The sequence below is a fragment of the Rhineura floridana genome, chromosome 1, assembly GCF_030035675.1.
Source record: "Rhineura floridana isolate rRhiFlo1 chromosome 1, rRhiFlo1.hap2, whole genome shotgun sequence".
Lineage (NCBI taxonomy): Eukaryota > Metazoa > Chordata > Lepidosauria > Squamata > Rhineuridae > Rhineura > Rhineura floridana.
This window is the reverse complement of record NC_084480.1, coordinates 274,872,531-274,890,866: the sequence shown is the minus strand read 5'-3', so window position 1 is coordinate 274,890,866 and position 18,336 is coordinate 274,872,531.

Here is an 18,336-nt window from a genome sequence, read left to right as displayed (position 1 = left end):
GCTCTGTCACTCCAGTGTAACAAATCTACTGTAAAAGAGAAACTGACATTTTGCAGTTAGGAAAGTGATGGGGAAATGTACTGAAAAACATGAGACGAGTGATGAACAGAAAGACCTATAAACACCATGCAAGCAAATCAGGATGAATGATCAATGCTCATCTGAAGCAGCCCCTAGTGAAGTAAGAAATGCAAAAGCGAAGGAGAAATTATTATGTAATATTACTCCTGCTACTATCAGCTGATGTCAGGACACTAGCAGTTCTCAATCACAGAATATTTGAAGTTGAGGGAAGATTTATTTATTTATTATTTGATTTATATCCCGCCCTTCCTCCCAGCAGGAGCCCAGGGCAGCAAACAAAAGAACTAAAAGCACTTTAAAACGTCATACAAACAGACCTTAAAATACATTTAAACAAAACAACCTTAAAAACATTTTTTAAAAGCTTTAAAAACATCTTAAATAAAAAGGGTTAAAAATATTGTTTACAAAAACAAGGGTTAAAAACACATATTAACAAGCAATTTTAACACAGACACAGAGTGGGATAGGTCTCAACCTAAAAGGCTTGTTGAAAGAGGAAAGTCTTCAATAGACACCGAAAAGATAACAGAGACGGTGCCTGCCTATTATTTAAGGGAAGGGAATTCCACAGGGTAGGTGCCTCCACACTAAAGGTCCATTTCCTATGTTGTGCAGAACAGAACTCCTGACAAGATGGTATCTGCAGTAGGCCCTCACCTGCAAAGCGCAATGATCGACTGGGTATAGAAGGGGTAAGACGGTCTTTCAGGTATCCTGGTCCCAAGCTGTATAAGGCTTTGTACACCAAGACTAGAACCTTGAACTTGGCCTGGTAGCAAATGGGCAGCCAGTGCAATTCTTTCAGCAGCAGGGTGACATGCCCCAGTTAGTAGTCTCGCTGCCACGACTAAGAACTAAACAGAATTCTAAACTACAAACTGTTCATGTGATGCATGTGGAAACAGTGTCTCTTGCTATAATAAATATCTATTTTTTTACTTAATCACTTTGCATTTATTTTTGTGAACTGGATTAGGAGGACAAATGGAGTCTGTGTGGCATTCAAACATTCAGCAGCTGCTGGTGGGACAGGACAGGTTGATCTGAGCCATGTGCAGTTCCAGGGTATCTTCCAGAGTATTTCCAGAAAAGGTGTATGGATCTGCTTTCAACAAACCCCTCCCCTAGCTTAAGTTCAAGATATCCTGAATGCAGAATAGAGCAGAATGCCGTTGCTATTATTATTTCTTGCTTGCTTTTTTGTGAGTTTGTCAGTAAATTTCTAAAATGAAAAGGTTGGGGTCTATGCCTATCTGGGTATTACACACTGACTAGCTCCACATCCTTCCCAAGCCTGGAAGGTATTCTTTCTAATCTCAGATAAAAGACACTAATTACAATTATTCTTGTGTGATGGACTCTGCACGTGAGCAGACATTATTACTTCACATTTTCAGGACTGAGCAATGTGTTGCAAATATATGCTGCTGTACTCTGATGTGCCCTGGCTCAAATGAAACAAACATTTTTTGTCTATTGGTTGGAATATTTTGTTCATTTAATTTAGAAAAAAAAGTATTTTGCATAGTGAAAAGTTAAATTTGGGGGGGAGGAAAATTGCACACAACTAAAAGCAAGTTTTCCTCACATTTTAAAGTGTGTGTTTATTTAGGGTGTTTGGTTGTGTTTTTTTGCAATGTATGTGTAGGTGTAATCAGTACATGAATTCAAAAACTTATGGCATGTGATATGGCTTAATTTATAAATAAGAGGTATGGAGTCAATCTTATCTGAAAATCATACTTGAACCCTCTAACATGGAAGCTCTTCTCCTATCCATAGACGTGCAGAGAATAATTGATGTTTTTTAGTGAGTAGATAGTGGCACTCTGCACATTCTTTGTTAAATAACTGCCCTACAAGTCCTATTATGATGAAAACAGCAAGATTAAAAATTGCAGCCTTACCAAGTCAAAATGTTACCAGCCACCAATGCCTGTTGGTTCTCATTGATCTCTCAGTGTCTTTTGATACCACTGACCATAGACCAGCTCTGAAAGTTGAGGGCAGGAGGCACTGTGATCAGGGCTGGCACCAGGTGTGACTGGGCCCTTGGGAACCAGCCTGCTCCAGACCCCCCAATCCCAGACTCCCCTACAGACCGTGCGGGACCGCTCCACCTACCACTTCTCACTTTCTGTGAATGCCCTGTGTGCTGGGCATGCAGGTCGCTGCCATCAACCAAGATGGCAGCAGAGGCTTCTCTAAGGGGCTGATATCCCTGCTGTAATCTTCATTCATGACACACATGCACACTATGCTGTGTGCACACACATGCCTGCCATCAATCAAGATGGCGGTAGGGACATCAGCCCCTTAGAGAAGCCCCTGCTGCCATCTTGGTAGATGGAAGCAGCGTGTGCAGCGCACAGGGCATTCAAACAAAGAGAGAAGTGGTAGGTGGAGCGGGTGGGCGCCGTGGGCATTTAAAAAATGCCTGGCTGATTTTTAATTAATTTAAATTTTTTTGCTTGAATGCAATTATAATGTAGGGCATGCTCAGTAAGGACCAACTGTCAGTGTTCTAAAAGCCAGACTCACAGCTGCTGGGCTTGCCTAATCAGGGGGCCACACCCACACCAGACTTTTATTTCACTTGAGACAGTCATGGCTGCACCCAAAGAATTCTGGGAAGTATAGTTTGTAAAGAGGGCTGAGAGCAGACTCCTATTCCCTTGACAGAGCTCCAGTGGCCAGAGTGGTTTAACAGTAAGCCACTTTGATTGAAGCTCTGTGAGGGGAACAGGGCATCTCCCAGCAATGCCCTCCTCCTTCTCCCTCCTATCCCCTCCCGCTTGCCCCTTCCCTCTCCCTTCCTTAACCCCTCCCTTCCCCTCCCCATCACCTCCTCCTCTTCCTCCTCCCCCTCCTCCCCCATGGTCAGTTTTACCTATCCTAGGAGTATGACCTGGAAGACCAGGGTTCAAATCCCCACACTGTCATGAGGCTCACTGGGTAACCCTGGGCATCAGAGGAAGGCAATGGTAAACCACCTCTGAATACTGCTTACCATGAAAACCATAGGGTCGCCATAAGTCAGAATCGACTTGAAGGCAGTCCAATTCATTTTGAAGCATCAGTGCATGGGAGTAAATCCCATTGAACTCAATAAGTATGCAAAAGATCAAAACTGCCTTTCCCTCTTCCTCCTCCCATCACCTCCACTTTGCCCCTTCCTTCACCTCTTCTTCCTCCCCTTCCAATCCCCTTCTTCCCCCTCCCACTCCTTCTGCTCCCCTCTCCCTCCTTCTTCCTTCTCTCTACTCTCCCCTCCCCCTTCTCCTCCCCCATGCTCAGTTTAACCTATCCTAACCATGATTGCACAGGAGTAAATCCCTTTGAACTCAATAAGCATGCAAATGATTAGACCTGCCTTTCCCCTCCTTCCCCTCTCCTCTCCCTTCCTCCTTCCATCTTCCTCTCCTCCCCTCTTCCTTCTTCCTCCTCCCCTGCCCACTCCAGACTTCCTTCCCCATGGTCAGTTTCACCTATCCTAAGCATGATTGCATGGGAGTAAATCCCACTGAACTCAATAAACATGCAAATGATCAAACCTGCCCTCCCCCTCCTGCCTGCTCCCCTCCCCCTCCTCCCCTCCCCATCCCATGGTCAGTTTTACCTATCCTAAACATGATCGCAGGGGAGTAAATCCTACTGAACTCAGTAAGCATGCGAATGATCAATCCATTCTCAGCAAACTTACACAGGGTCCCATTTCTTACCAGATTAAAAAGCAGGTAAATTCACTAATAGGCAAAAAACCTTGCGGTTTAAGAATGTACCTATACCCAACAGATATTTCTATCAAACTTTAAAAAGCAGGGAAATTGGGCAGCTATAGTGAATGCACCAGGGGAGCAGGAGACCTGACCTCCTGAGATATTGGACTGCCCTACAAATTTGTCAAAATGCAAACACCATTTGGGTTGGTCTTTCACAGTTCAATCCACTTCCTGTGTAGCTTGGAATAATTTGGTAACATGTGCCTCTGAGCATATGGTGAGTGGTGGCAACACCTGCCATCTCCAAAGATGGTTCATTTGTTGATACTGGCATCTGGTTACGGTTTGTATTAGTTTTCCATTATCTTCTCCTTTTTCTGTTTCAACCATTTCTAGTGCTGATAAATAACATGATTTTCATTCTGTCTACTGATGGTTTTGTTCTTTCTATGGATGGTCTGTGTGTTTTTATTCAAATGTGAATGAGGCAGGTAATTGCCCATCATGTGAGCCTCTTGCCTCAGGCTTACTGTCTGTCTGAGGACCTAAATCTCCCGGCAATTAAACAAGGTTTGTGTGTGTGTGTGTGTGGGGGGGTTCAGCTAAGTGATGTAATTTCATTGCTGAGTTCTTGTCATTACATTCAGCCTGTTTGAGGTTAACTAACCAAAATCTGATATTGCTGAATCCACTATCAACACACAGCAATGATGACCTTTTTTATATATATAAAAGCTTCCTTTCCCCCCCCCCTGCCCCCTCCGATGCTTCTACTGGGTCAGTTTTTGACTGTCCACAGTACTGCTGTGTTGGCCTGACTGGTTTTTGGCTGCCTGAGGCAACAGACTAGTAAATAAAAGAACAAGATTGAGAAGCTAATCAGTGAGCCATTTCATTGATTGTAGCATCTCATATAAAGACAGTTGATAATTCACACTGTCATCAGTGTTCTTAGAAGAGATTTTTCCTTTCTTTCCTGTCTTCAGTAACTCCATCCAGTGACTGACTAGTCCACTCAGCTAACCTACCTCATAGAGTTGATGTGGGAGAACCCCTCAAAGACAGAGGGGGAAAACCATATGCACCACCTTGAGCTCCTTGGAGGAAAGGTGGGATATAAATGCAAATAATAAGAATAAGAAGTGAGTTGGTGTCTCGACATGCTCTAGAAAGAAGAAGGCAAATTGAATTGTTGGATAGGGTTGTATATGGATTGTGCTGCACAAAGAAGTCTTCTAGTCTGCTTAAATTAAAAAAGTAATCTAATAATTATTACATGTTGTCAGGGATGACGGAATGGTGATGATCAACTCCCTCTCCTCGCAACACACACAATTAAACTATGATGATAATGATTCTTGCTTGGTATTCAACATGGTGAAAATGAATGAAAACATAAAGCAAGCAATGTGTCGGCAAGTTCCAGAAAGCGACTCGCATAAGGCATATGACTCGCATATTTTTAAATATATAGGAAAAGCCTTTTTGGTTACTTTTCGCCCCTTAAAAAGAAAAGTTTGTTCATTGTAACTATTTTGCTGTAAAAATGTACTGAAGTAAAAAAAATTAATATACAAAACACACAAAATAATTATCATATATTCACATTTTTCTTAACAAAGTAATGCTTGTTGTTGTCAGGGCCGGCTCCAGGAATGCCGGGGCCCTTGGGGATCAGTCTGCCCCAGGCCCCTCTGCTCCCCTTCCACGATCCGTGGCATGAGCTGCGCTGTGGATCGCAAGACAAGCGCTTCCGAGCCACCTGCTGCCACCATCCCCCCGCCACCATCCCCGCCGCTTCACCTACCTTTCTCTGCTGTTCTTTGTGGCTGTGTGCACTGCGCGCGCAGGGTTGCTATCAATCAAGATGGCAGCAGAGGTTTCCGTAAGGGACTGAAGCCTCTGCCGCCATCTTGCTTGATGGCACACTGCGTGCATTGCTGCCATCAACCAAGATGGCGGCAGAGGCTTCAGTCCTTTACGGAAACCTCGGTTGCCATCTTGATTGATGGCAACCCTAGAACAGCAGAGAAGGTAGGTCAAGCAGGGGGATGGTGGCGGGTGGAGGGTGGCGGCAGGTGGCTCGGAAGCTCTTGTCTTGCTATCCGCGGCACGGCTTGTGCCACGGATCGCAGAAGTGGAGCAGAGGCACCTCAGGGGCCCCCCAGGGGCTCCTGTAGCTGCGGGGCCCTCGGGCCAGTGCCAAACCTGGCTGCCCTTTGGAACCGGCCCTGGTTGTTGTTATGTGCCTTCAAGTCAATTACGACTTATGGTGACTCTATGAATCAGTGACCTCCAAGAGCACCTGTCATGAACCACCCTGTTCAGATCTTGTAAGTTCAGGTCTGTGGCTTCCTTTATGGAATCAATCCATCTCTTACATTTAAAGTACACAGCCGTCCTCCAACACCACATTTCAAATGAGTGGATTTTTCTCTTATCTGCTTTTTTCACTGTCCAGCTTTCACATCCATACATTTTGTTGTTGTTATGTGCCTCCAAGTCGACTGCGACTTATGGCGACCCTATGAATCAGCGACCTCCAAGAGCATCTGTCATGAACCACCCTGTTCAGATCTTGTAAGTTCAGGTCTGTGGCTTCCTTTATGGAATCAATCCATCAATCCAATCCGGGCCCAATTCAAGGTGTTGGTTTTGACCTTTAAAACCCTACATGGTTTTAGCCCAGTCTATCTGAAGGAGCGCCTCCAGCATCATCAGGGATGCCGCTCAACAAGATCAGCCTCAGAAGACCTTCTCTCGATCCCACCGGTTAAAACAGCTAGACTGGTGAGGACTAGAGAGAGGGCTTTTTCAATAGTGGCCCCCACCCTGTGGAACTCTCTCCCAAATGATCTCCGCCATGCCCCTTCTATGATGAGCTTCCGCCAGGCCTTGAAGACCTGGCTCTTCAGGCAGGCTTTTGGGGTGGGTTAGGTTTTTACTGTTATGGTTTTAAGTTTTAACGTTTTAATGTATTGTTTTTTATCTTGTACTTCGCCCAGAGTGGCTGGACAACCAGCCAGATGGGCGACTAATAAATTTAATAAATAAAATAATAAATTTAATAAATAAATCTGTTGTTTGGCCTTCCTCTTTTTCTACTCCCTGCTGTTTTTCCCAGCATTATTGTCTTTTCTAGTGAATCATGTCTTCTCATAATGCACACACCCTTTTTTAAAAAAAACAACTGTGATCATGATGGTCTCTGAGGTATATCATCACTTGAATGATGCTATAAATATATTTCTTAATGAGGCAGAGACAAGAGAACTTTTGCTAATACATGAAGCATATTTTGAGCAGACATATCTAACAGACACACTGTGACTATATAAATGACTGCTGTGCTATGACTGCTTGAGTTTAAAAAAGATACAAAAGGGAGACAGGTTAAGAATCGAACACTGAATTTTAATGGCCACTATCATCACCTCACTGACACAGAAGGGAATACACATTTCAGCTGTTTAGATCGAACATGTCATCGATAACAATGTTGTTATAAAGTAGGGCCCCGCTTATATGGCGGGTTAGGGACCAGGCCCCCACCGTAAAGCAGAAATCGCCGTAAAGCAGAACCCATAGACCATAATGGGGCCGTCGCGTGAAAATGTTGCAAAATGCCGCAAAATCGCAAAATCAGCTTTAAAAAGGGGAATTTCCCGCTGCTGCATTAACGGAACGCCGGAATGCGAAGCACCGGTAAGCAGGGCCTTACTGTATTCAATGCTTTTTTTAAAAAATCCAGTATCAGGAAAAGCTGCAGAAGCTTACAGCAAACAAGACTGATCTGCAAAGACAACAAATGCACAAACTGAGGGATAATCCGATGCCCACTTCAACTTTAGCCAATTTCTCTCCCCTCCCTAGCAGATTCCAATTCCCATCAGCCCCAACCAACATAGCAAAATTACATGGATGAGGGGAGTTGTAGTCCAGCCCTGTTCTACTGCAACCCTTGAGGAAATCTGTGCATGCAAACAATTTTCTGTGTTTGAATCACCCCCACTGGACAAGGACCACTGCATAATGCAGAAATTATTTTTCATCTGGCTGGGTCTGAATTACATTCTTGCTAAATTGTTCCTCCAATAAAAATGTGCATGAGGCACATACTTTGATTGGCTATTCAGCTGTTCTCCAGCAGCTAACAGTTAATGCCCACTTAGGCATGTTTGCTTTGTGATAAGTCTGTGATTCCATTTCCAGTAAATGCAAGCCATGTGTAATCATGCTGCCAGCTGTAAAACAATGTTATAAAATCTGAGGTTTTTAAATGTTTAACTTCTCAGTTCCTATAATATTTTGTTAGCAGGTACATTTTCACAGTATAAGACTTTCAGAAATGGAGGAGAATAAACAAACTAGAATGGATTGGTGTGTGAGAAAAGCATGATCTTGTTAATGGAGAAACAAAACCCTTTACTCCACAGGAGGGATGGAGAACCTGTAGCCATGCAAATGTTGCTGGACTCCAAAGCCCACCATCCCTGACTAGTGGCCACACTGGCTGAGCTGATGGGTGTTGGAATTCCAACAGCATCTGGAGAGTCAAAGCAGTGGTGACAACACATGCAATCGGGTCTACATCTCCAAAGATGGATAATTACATTTTTGTATGTTTGTTGGTGTTCTTACTTTGCTTCTTTTCTGTGTTACTACTGTTTCTACAGAGAATCTAACCTAGAAAATTATATTTCACTCATCATTCATCCTAGAAATCTGTGTTAAATTTATTTTTATTAATTTCAAAGCCTTTTTATTGGTCAATGTCATATGATGGTGAAGACAGCCTTTTGTGTTTCAAACTGGAGGTTATATTTTATTTCTATTTTGGGTGCATTAACAGTTGAATCTGAAACTGCAGCTTTGATGTACACTCAGACTGATTACAATATGTTGCTACTTAAGCAATGAATCTAGTTGTTGAAAAAAATTAACTTGGCCTACCCAAGATGCATGTTTTCAGCCTGCTATGCGTAAACCACTCCACTTAAGCAAAGTGGTCATGGTGAACTAAAAACATAGAGCACACCTAGAAATTTGTGAGAATATATTTCACCTCCCACTGTTTTATCTTGTGCAAATTGAAACACTCATCATATTCACTGGAGACTATTCAGCAGAATAATCAGTGACATTACATCACAATTGCTTTTGGAGTGTAAATTATGCAAAGTGTTGCTGTACTTCACATATTCACAGAAACAGAAGCAAAAAAAAAATGATTTACTATAGGAAACTTCACTAAAATTGCAAAGTAAATCAAACATATTCAAAGTGAGTATCTGAACGATATCAACTGTCTAATATTGTTGCTAAAACAAGATCAGCCCAGCACATGCCTTGTTTTTGTTATTTGAGCTGATTGCAGGTGTTGCCACCACTCACAATATGCTCCAAAGCACATTACCAAATTATTCCAAGCTATACAGGAAGTGACTGGACTGTGAAAGACCAAACCAAATTGTGTTTGCATTTTTACAAATTTGTAGGGCAGTACAATGTGTCAGAGAGGAGGTTAGATCTTCTGCTCCCATGGTGCATTGACTATAGCTGTCCAATTTCCCTGCTTTTTAATGTTTGATAGAAATATCTGTTGGCTATACCTAAGTTCTAACTAGTGAACAATGGCCTGTCAACAAGACTCAATACCCAGGAAATTCAAAGTACATATTTTGGCCAGGTATTTCCTGGGTATTGAGCCTTGTTTGACAGGCCATTGTTCATTAGTTAATTCAGGATTACAGATTGGCATTGTTTTGATTTCTTCATTCTTTACCTTGTATAGACATGGATTCTGCATAGAATTTGTCCTTTGGCCTTTTGTGTATTAATATGTGCACTATTGTATGTGTACTTTTATAAGCATTTCTAATTGCTAGCATTTATTTATTTATTTATTTAATTGATTGAACTTTTATACCGCCCATAGCAAGCTCTCTGGGCGGTGTACATAAAAAATAAAACACAAACAATTTAAAAGCAGCTAAGAAACCAACTAATCATCCAATTATAAAAGGTGTGTCGTATGACTGTCTGTTAAAACATTAGATACAAATACAAACTATTAACAGATATAAAAATATTAAATATTATAATATTAAAAATATTAAAATGCCTGGACAAAGAGGAAGGTTTTCACCTGGTGCCGAAAGGATAGTAATGTAGGCGCCAGGCGAACCTCATCAGGAAGGGTGTTCCATAATTCAGGGGCCACCACAGAGAAGGCCCTCTTTCTTGTAGTCGCCTTCCGGGCATCTCTCTGAGCAGACACCCGGAGGAGGGCCTTCGACGTTGAGCGCAGTGTACTGGTAGGTTCATATCGGGAGAGACGTTTCATCAGGTATTGCGGGCCTGTGCCGTGTAAGGCTTTATAGGTTAAAACCAGCACCTTGAATCGGGCCCGGAAACATATAGGCAGCCAGTGCAAGCAGGCCAGGATTGGTGTTATATGTTCTGACCTCTTGGTCCCAGTTATTAATCTGGCCGCTGCATTCTGCATGAGCTGCAATTTCCGAACCGTCTTCAAGGGCAGCCCCACGTATAGTAGTCCAATTTCGAGGTTACCAGAGCATGAACAACTGAAGCAAAATGTTCCCTGTCCAGATATGGGCATAGCTGGGCCACCAGTCTGAGTTGGTAAAAAGCACTCTGTGCCACTGAGGCCACCTGCGCCTCAAGTGACAAGGATGGGTCCAAAAGGACTCCCAAGCTGCGCACCTGCTCCTTCAGGGGGAGTGTAACCTCATCCAGAACAGGTCTAACACCCATCGTCTGGTCAGGGGATCCATTCACTAACAGCATCTCAGTCTTGTCTGGATTGAGTTTCAATTTGTTCGCTCTCATCCAGTCCATTATCGCGGCCAAGCATCAGTTTAGCACCTTGACGGCCTCACCTGAAGAAGATGAAAAGGAGAAGTAGAGCTGCGTATCATCAGCGTACTGATGAGAACGCACTCCAAAACTCCTGATGACAGCACCCAGCGGCTTCATATAGATGTTAAAGAGCATTGGGGACAAGACTGATCCCTGAGGAACTCCATATTGGAGCGCCCAGGGCATCGAGTAGTGCTCCCCAAGCACTACTTTCTGGAGATGACCTGCCAGATAGGAGCGGAACCACTGCCAAGCAGTACCTCCAACTCCCAAATCCGCAAGCCTCCCCAGAAGGATACCATGGTCGATGGTATCAAAAGCCGCTGAGAGATCAAGGAAAATCAATAGGGTTACACTCCCTCTGTCTTTCTCCCAACAAAGGTCATCATACAGGGCGACCAAGGCCGTCTCCGTGCCAAAACCGGGCCTGAAACCCGATTGAAATGGATCTAGATAATCGGTCTCATCCAAGAGAGCCTGGAGCTGGGATGCAACCACCCTTTCCAGAACCTTGCCCAGGAATGGTACATTTGCTACCGGCCTGTAGTTATTCAAATTTTCTGGGTCCAGGGAGGATTTCTTCAAAAGTGGTCTCACCACCGCCGCCTTAAGGCAGTTCGGGACCACTCCCTCACATAGTGAAGCGTTAATCACTTCCCTGGCCCAGCCGGTAGTGCCATCCCTACTAGTTTTATTATCCAAGAAGGGCAAGGATCTAACACAGAGGTGGTTGCACACACCTGTCCAAGCACCTTGTCCACGTCCTCAAGCTGCACCAATTGAAACTCATCCAACAAAACATGACCAGACTGTGCTCCGGAGACCTCGTTTGAATCAACTGCTATAACATTGGAGTCTAAGTCCTGATGGATGCAAGAGATTTTATTCTGAAAGTGCTTGACAAATTTGTCACAGCGTGCTTTCGACGGTTCAATCACGTCCTTAGGGCCAGAATGTAAAAGCCCCTTTACAGTTCGAAAAAGCTCCGCCGGACGAGAGATAGCAGATTGAATAGAGGCAGTGATGTGTTGTTTCTTCGCCGCCTGCACTGCCCCAAAATATGTCTTATTATAAGCCCTCACTAATGCCAAGTTGCATTCGTCAGGAGTCCTCCTCCATCTGCACTCAAGCCGTCTCCTATATTATTTCATAGCCCTCAGCTTTGGAGTACACCATGGAGCTGTATGAGCTCTACAAAGGAGAGGGCGCACAGGAGCGATCATGTCAGCTGCCCGGGTCATCTCTGCATTCCACAGATCGACCAGGGTGTCGACATGGGCGCCAGCCTTATCAGCCGGAAAACTCCCCAGAGCTTTTTGAAAACCTTCAGGATCCAGCAGCCTCCGGGGGCGGACCATCTTAATGGGTCCCCCACCCTTGCAGAGGGGAAAGGTCATTGCTAGTCTAAATCTCAACAGGCAGTGGTCTGTCCATGACAAAGGAGCTGATGTAAAGCTCCCTATATACAGATCACTATCATCATGTCCCGTAGCAAAAATCAGGTCCAGAGTGTGTCCTGCCACATGGGTTGGGCCGGTGGTATATTGGGACAGCCCCATGGTTGTCATGGAAACCATGAAGTCCTGAGCCGCCCCAGATAAGGTGGCCTCGGCATGAATGTTGACATCGCCCAGCACCAATAGTCTAGGCGATCTCAGCAAAACCTCCGAGACCACCTCAGTCAGCTCAGTCAGGGAGTCTGTTAGGGAGCAGGGTGGGTGGTACACTAACAGAATCCCTAGTCTGTCCCTCTGGCCCAACTCAAGATGCAAACACTCAAGGCCTGTAGTTACATGGACATGGTGCCTGAAGAGGGGGATAGAGCTCCTATAGACCACAGCAACCCCCCCTCCCCGGCCCTCAGATCTACCGTGATGCTGTACTGAGTACCCCGGTGGGCACAACTGGGAGAGACCAACTCCTCACTGCTCACCCACCCAGGTCTCAGTTATGCATGCTAGATCGGCTGCCTCATCTACAATTAAATCGCGGATAAGGGTGGTCTTATTGTGTACCGATCTAGCATTAAAAAGCAGCATCTGGAGATCAGAGAGCTGGCTGATAGGACATCCCGCATACCTGTGGATGCGTGGAAGACCGGAACATGGCACAGCCGTCAATTGCCTGGGCCACGTTCCCCTCACCTGGCCTGTCTTCCACACAACGTGACATCTCCCTCTACCCGTCACTACGCCTTTTGGGGCCCCTACAAATTCCTCTGACTATAATTCCTCTCTGCCAGGCACATAATATAAAGCATCAACCACACACACTTACAACATACACCAAACATCACACAGACACTCACCACGTACACACCCACTATCCAGAAAATAGAAGCAACCAAAAGCCAATCCGCGATTAATAGAGTCCTTAGTAATGGAAAGCTGCCTGAAAACAGTGTCGCCCCAGCCCTCCCTCACTCCATCAAGAAATAACCCCAACCAATGTCCACCAACAAACAAGCATAGCAACAAGCAGCTCGTAAGTCCCAAGTTCTCGCCAACCAGCTTCCCCCGCCGCCACTGACCGGGCGCGCTCCAAGCCCGGCTCCAAGCCTGGCACCCCCATGATGTTCCACCACCGTCAGGCTAATGCTTCTCCCGACTCTCCACGTCAGCAAGCCTCCACAATGTTCCTTCACTCCCTCGGCGTCGGGCGTCCTCCTCCTCGGCCTCAGCGGCACTCTCACCACCGCCAACGCCCAGGGGTAAGGGAAACAAGCCTCCTTCACTCCCTCGGCATCATCCGCCGGGCGTCCTCCTCTGCCTCTGCGGCGCTGCCACCACCGCCAGGCCAAGCTTGCTGCAGCTTTCTCCACACCGCCGCCGGGTCGTACTCCAAACCTGGCACCCTTCGGTGCTCTCACCACCGTCAGGCCGATACTTCTCCCGACTCTCCGCGTCGACAGCCTCCACAACGTTCCTTCACTCTCTCGGCGCCGGGCGTCCTCCTCCTCGGCCTCAGTGGTGCTCTCACCACCGCCAACGCCCTCCGCCCTCGGCGCCAGAGGCAGGAAAAGCAGGCTGTATCCAGCGCTCCGGCGGCCACCACAATACTCTCTTACTGCTACGGTAAGGGAAAAGCCGCAAAAAAGGGGGGGGGGGAGTTCACATACGAGCCCCAAAGGATTGTTTTAAAAAGCAGCAGCTTTTAAATGTGTGGCTGCTTAGATATTAATTACGGCGCACGGAGCTCTGACTAAAGCGTCAGCCTCCTATGCCGCCATTTTGTGGATTTATGCATGTATTAAAATATTTTATTTTTATAAACATTGCTTTCAACACTCACCTTAACTCTTCGTAGCAGAATGATGGTTATATGTACTACTTCCAGGTGTAGAGGTATCATGCCTCCAAATGCCAGTTGCTGGAGACCATGAGTGGGAGTGGGCTGTTGCCCTCATGTCCTGCTTGTGGGATTTCCATAGTTATCTGATTGGCCTCTGTGGGAAACAGGTTCCTGGACTACATAGGGATTTTATCTGATCTAGACAGGCATTTATTCAGAATGTCTTTGGGCTATGTATGCACTATGTGTACTACATTTCAGCTTTCTAGCTAGTATGAGAATAGCCAAACCATATTGAAACTAACCTTCTCTTCACGTTGCATTAAATTCCCCCCTTTCAGATTTTTCAGATAATCAGACTATCCTGAGTTAGATATATGCCAACTTTCAGCCACCTTGGGCTACACTCTTAGGTTCTGTTTTTCTAATGTTCTGGTTATTGTAGTAACCTGGGTGTCTTGGACAATAAGCTCAACAAAATGTTAGGTCTATTTTGATATACCTGGTATCAGTGAGCAAAGCTCAAAAGTCTTTATGTGTAGGCATTATAAATGTATATAGACACACAAACACCTATAGCAGAACCAGGAGCCACAATATCAGTGTTTGATACCATGAACAACACTTGGTGATTTGGTTCTCTTATTATGAGAAGGAGATCATCTGCCTATAAATCTGATGTTTAACACTAAGAGTGGTGCACAAATATTGCAAAATAAATACAATCAGAAAGAGGACACTCTTTCTTGGAAATTTACCCAAGTGGCATTGTTAACGGAAGCTTTAAAAGACCTAAGAGGTGATAGTAGCTTCACTTACTGTTTTAATGAAGCTCGTGGCTCTTCCTACTACCCCTGGGAGCTCCAAACCACACTCTACTTTAGTCCACATTCCATACATAATTGTTCTCCATTTTGGAGCCTGGGGACTAAATACCACTCAGAGTAAATAGCATGAGCCTCAATCCAGTTAAGGATCTGGTTTCAAGCAGATTTAGTTTCAAGGATTTTAATTTGATTGTGGACTAAGTGGAATCAAAAGCACAGCAGATAACATATGCACCAGTTCTTAGACATTTACAAATTCAAGTAGCAAATGATAAAAATTACATTTTAATCAGGGTCACCAATGAGGCCTATATGCTCACCAGTACCTCCTATGGCATCCATAAAATGTCAGTAAATATCTGATCAAAGATCCACAACACATGAGAGACTGACTAATCTTCCTGCTCAGTTCCTGTTTGCAGTAGTTCAGCCTATGCTGAACACACACCATTAAACAGGACCACATTTCATTTGGTGTCAGGACTGGATGCCCACCCACCAATCCATTCTGAGCAGAGGTGCAAAGAGCATTTCTTTCTGAGCATCCCTGGTGGTGGCTGATGTAGGTGCCATTTCCCCCAGTGATAGGGGTGTCCATAGTATTTTGTGACCATCTCTCTCTCTCAAAAACAGTTTATTGAAATAACAAACAGTTACATTGGTCAAAGCAAAATAAGAAGAAATAGAACAATAAGATAACTTTATTCCACAGATACTATGCACACTGAGGAGATGCACCAATAGTCCCACGGGGTTAGGAGGGGTACAATGTCCATTACTGTATTCCGCCAGATAAATTCCTATTTACAATAGATGGAATGAGAGCCTGAAACGGCTATTTGTTCATCTGTAACAAAAAAGTCCACCAGCCATACCTCTTCTTTTCCTTTTTTAGACATGGCAACTGTAATGCCATGTCCTATGGCAGCCAAACTGCCACAGCAGTAATTTTGTGACTGGCATGCATGGCACTTTCTCAAAATTCCAGATGTGTCCACTGGCCCCAAAAGGTTGGTGACCCCTGGAACACAGCATCTCACTCAAGATGATTATTCATAAAAACGATTGATACAAGTTTATCAGTATATCTTAATGAGATTGCGGTTTAAGAATTACCCTGATCCTGATATCTGTGAGAACATGCAGCACTTTGATCAGCTCTGTTTCCTCCAACAAACATTCGGAAGAGCATGGAAGTGTGTGCCCAGTATCCACCCCAAACACACACAAAAAGGGTAGGACAGGAGCTTATATTTAGTCTAATGTTGAATATATACAGTGGCATATACTCAGCCTAATGTTGTGGCTGATAGCCAGTGTGGTGTAGTGGTTAAGGTGTTGGACTACAACCTGGAAGACCAGGGTTCGAATCCCCACACAGCCATGAAGCTCACTGGGTGACCTTAGGCCAGTCACTGCCTCTCAGCCTCAGAGGAAGGCAATGGTAAATCCCCTCTGAATACCGCTTACCATGAAAAACCTATTCATAGGGTCGCCGTAAGTTGGAATCGACTTGAAGGCAGTCCATTTCATTTTTCATTGTTGGGGCTAAAAGTATGCTGAATATTTCCTTTCCCTACACACACACTTTTGCAGCACCATTGGTATCCCCCAAATGGTGTGCATGTGGGATATTTTGTGACATTTGGGATAAGGCAAATTTTAAGAATGTTCATTTTACCTTAAATCTGAGGTGGCTGAGGGTTTTTTTGTTATTTTTTAAAAGCCTCACTACTACGTCAAACAGTAGCTTTTGGTTGCATTGAATTTCAGGGAAAGTGTGCTGGCCACACTTGGGGCAACCAACTTCCCCCATTGAATTTCCATAGGAACTGCTACTTCATGACATAGCATCATAGAACAGGTTCAGAGGAGGACAACAAGGATGATCAGGGACTCGAAACAAAGCCCTATAAGGAGAGACTGAAAGAACTGGGCATATTTAGCCTTGAGAAGAGACTGAGGGGAGATATGATAGCACTCTTCAAGCACTCGAAAGGTTGTCACACAGAGGAGGGCCAGGATCTCTTCTCAATCATCCCAGAGTGCAGGACATGGAAGTTACAGGAAACCAGATTTTGGCTGAACATCAGGAAAAGCTTCCCAACTGTTAAGAGCAGTATGACAGTGGAACCAAATACCTAGGGAGGTGGTGGGCTCTCCAACCCTGGAGGCATTCAAGAGGCAGCTGGACAGCCACTTGTTGGATATGCTTGAAGTTGGATTCCTGCACTGAGCAAGGGGTTGGACTCAATGGCCTTACAGGCCCCTTCCAACCGTACTATTCCATGATTTCCAAGAACATTCTGTCTAGAGATGCAGTACATTTGGGAGCAGTGAAACTACCATTTGAAGCAGACACAACACAAGGCTCTTTTATGTGGCCAGTAGCATGTTCCTATGTTTTGCGGTTCCCACTCTTAGTTTTTTTCCCCTAAACTTTTTTTGTACTTCTGCAAACCTTGGTTGGTTTCCTCAAGCCTGCTGATACCTCTCTGTTTGGCTACATAATTAGTACTCACCCCTAAGCTTCACAAAATAGAGGAAGTGATAACAATATCACACTTATAGCAGCACAATCCTACACATGGTTATTCAGCCCTATTTATTTCAGAAGGATTTACTCCCAGTTAAGTGTACATAGGACTGGAGCTGAAATGAAGTCAATCAAATAAAAACATAAACACAATGAGCAACTTAACAGTCTTGTTGGAAATACTAGTGTTATGCAACTAAACACTACCATATGCTGTTTAGCATCTGATATAGCTGGGAGCTGTCATCAGGAGATTTGGAGTGAAGTGTCACCAATATGCGGATGACATCCAGCTCTATCACTTTGTTTTATCTGAATTGGGAGAGGCAGTTGAAGTGCAAGACCAGTGCTTGGAGGCCGTAATGATCTGGATGTGGGTCAATAAATTGAAAGAGAATCCTGAAAAGACAGAGGTGTAGTGTATTCCAAGTTCTTGAATGCAGGAGGTGGGAAGATGGCCTCTTCTGGATCGGACTGCACTCCTCTAGAAGATGGTTTGTAGCTTGGTAGTAGTCCTAGATCCAACATTGCCAATGGAGGCCCTAGTGGCTAGGAGTTTCTGTTTCTAGCTATGACTTGTCCACTGCCTATGGCCGCTTTTGAATATATTATTATTATTATTATCATCATCATCATCATTAGATTTATATCCCACTCTTCCTCCCAGCAAGAGCCCAGGGTGGCAAACAAAAGCACTAAAAACATTAAAACATCATAAAAACAAATTTTAAGACACATTAAAACAAAACAGCTTCAAAAATGTTACTTAAAAAAAGCTATGAAAACATCTTCTAAGATTAAAAACATTTTTTAAAAAATAAAGTTTAATAACATATTAAAAAGCAATTCCAATACAGACACAGACTGGGATAGGTCTCAACTTAAAAGGCTTGTTGAAAGAGGAAAGTCTTCAATATGTGCCAAAAAGATAACAGAGATGGCGCCTGTCTAATATTTAAGGGGAGGGAATTCCACAGGGTAGGTGCTGCCA